Source organism: Ursus americanus, chromosome 16 (assembly GCF_024610735.1).
Source record: "Ursus americanus isolate L20-20 chromosome 16, mUrsAme1.1.p, whole genome shotgun sequence".
NCBI classification, from domain to species: Eukaryota; Metazoa; Chordata; class Mammalia; order Carnivora; family Ursidae; genus Ursus; species Ursus americanus.
Window position 1 is genome coordinate 28,375,486 of NC_142142.1, and position 2,647 is coordinate 28,378,132.

A 2,647-nucleotide genomic window follows, 5' to 3' on the forward strand; every position below is an offset into this window, starting at 1 on the left:
GGCTCTTCGATGTCTACTAAAGGTAACTTAGTAAGTAGATATAACCTGTTTATCAGTCAACTTTTACTGAAGCCTAATCCTGGGATTATTTTAAAAGTCTCAGCACAACCGAAGACCTCACTGTTCTTAATAGGTTTGGGCACCAAACTGTTGCTTTTCCACATTGTCCCTGTGACTTTCCAAAATAACTGACAATAATGGCATCTGATTATCACTCTTCCTTCTCATGTGAAGCACTAAAGATACTTCTTTTATCAATAATATAAATATGCCAGATTGACTAGCATGATAACACTCTTAGAAAATAAAAAAATACATACAGGCTAAAGAGCAACTCATGCTTCAAACACTTTCTTTTCTATTATGCATATAAATGGTCTCTTGGACTGAGAAGGTACACCCTTGTTTAAGATAGTTAACCAAATCTGTGTGATATCATAAAAGACTCAAGATCATATAATAAAGCCAAAACTTTGCTTGCAGAAAGGTTCTATGATAAATTCTTCCTGGTAAGGATATACATAAATAGATCATTGGCCCATTCTATAAGCTAGGATGACTCTTATTACTATTAGATGGGAACATAAAGGAATGTCCCTTCTATGTCCCAAAGTTTATGTTGTTGAGGTCTCGTGAATTAGGAAGAAAAGAGCTGGCTGAAGATGTGGAGTGCAGAGGTAATAAAGAAATGTCAGTCAATCCAATATTTTTTGTTCACACTCACAGGTGACCAAGAAACTCAACTAAGCCATGGAGATATGGTTGAATCAATCATCCACAAATGACTTCATCCTCTTGGGCATTTTTTCTCACAGTCCAACTTAACTTGTCTTCCTCTCCGTGGTTATGGTGGTCTTCACAGTGGCTCTCTGTAGGAATGTTCTCCTCCTCTTCCTCATCTATATAGACCCTCAACTTCACACACCCATGTACCTCTTCCTCAGTCAGCTCTCCCTCATGGACCTCATGTTGGTCTGCACCAATGTGCCAAAGATGGTGGTCAACTTCCTTTCTGGTAGGAAGTCCATCTCCTCTGTGGGTTGTGGCATACAAATTGGCCTCTTTTTCTGTCTTGTGGGATCTGAGGGGCTCTTGCTGGGACTCATGGATTATGACCATTATGTGGCCATTAGCCACCCACTTCACTATCCTGTCCTCATGAGTCAGAGGGTCTGCCTCCAGATTGTTGGGAGCTCCTGGGCCTTTGGGATAAGAGATGGTGTGATCCAGATGGTAGTAGTAATGACCTTCCCCTACTGTGGCTTGAGAGAAGTGAATCACTTCTTTTGTGAGATGCTATCCTTGTTGAAACTGGCCTGTATAGACACATCCATTTTTGAGAACGTTATATATGCTTGCTGTGTCTTCATGCTGTTTCTTCCCTTCTCCATCATTGTTGCCTCCTATGCTCATATCCTTTTTTTAAATGTTTTTTTATTATATTATGTTAGTCAACATACAGTATATCTCCAGTTTCCGATGTAAAGTTCGATGATTCATTAGTTGCGCATAACACCCAGTGCACCATGCAATGCATGCCCTCCTTACTACCCATCACCAGTCTATCCCATTCCACCACCACCCTCCCCTCTGAGGCCCTCAGTTTGTTTCTCATAGTCCATAGTCTCTCATGTTTCATTCCCCCTTCTGATTACTCCCCCTTTCTTTATCCCTTTCTTCCCCTACCGATCTTCCTAGTTCTTATGTTCCATAGATGAGAGAAATCATATGATAATTGTATTACTCTGCTTGACTTATTTCACTTAGCATTATCTCCTCCAATGCCATCCATGTTGCAGCAAATATTGAGAATTCGTTCTTTCTGATAGCTGAGTAATATTCCATTGTATATACGGACTACATCTCCTTAATCAAGTCATTGGTTGAAGGGCATCTTGGCTCCATCCATGATTTAGCTATTGTGGACAATGTTGCTATGAACATTGGGGTGCATATGGCCCTTCTCTTCACTACGTCTGTATCTTTGGGGTAAACACCCACTAGTGCAATGGCTGGGACATAGGGTAGCTCAATTTTTAACTTTTTAAGGGACCTCCACACTGTTTTCCAGAGTGGCTGTACCAACTTGACACTATATTATTCTTAAAGGATGTATCCAACAAGTGGATATGACAATTATAAATAACTATGCACCCAACAGGGGAGCAGCCAGATACACAAGCCAACTCTTAACCACAATAAAAAGACATATCGATAATCATATGTTAATAGTAGGGGACCTCAACATTCCACTGTCAGCAATTGACAGATCACCTAAGCAGAAAATCAACAAAGAAAGAACTTTGCATGACATACCAGACCAGATGGACCTCATAGATATATATGGGACACTACACCCCAGAACAACAGAACATTCATTCTTTTCGAATGCACATGGAACTTTCTCCAGAACAGACCATATACTGGGTCACAAAACAGGACTCAACTGATACCAAAAGACTGAGATTATTCCCTGCATATTCTCAGACCACAATGCTTTGAAACTGGAACTCAATCACAAGAAAAAATTTGGAAGAAATTCAAACACTTGGAAACTAAGAACCATCCTGCTCAAGAGTGACTGGGTAAACAAGGATATTAAAAATCAATTTAAACAATTTATGGAGACCAAAAAGAATGAAAACAC

The 2,647-nt window shown here is 39.9% G+C and overlaps 1 pseudogene; it reads left to right on the top strand.

Annotated features, from left to right (window-relative positions):
• Nucleotides 1–750: 750 nt before the first annotated feature.
• Nucleotides 751–1,485, top strand: LOC123787889 (olfactory receptor 2V2-like; annotated as a pseudogene).
• The last annotated feature ends 1,162 nt before the right edge of the window (nucleotides 1,486–2,647 follow it).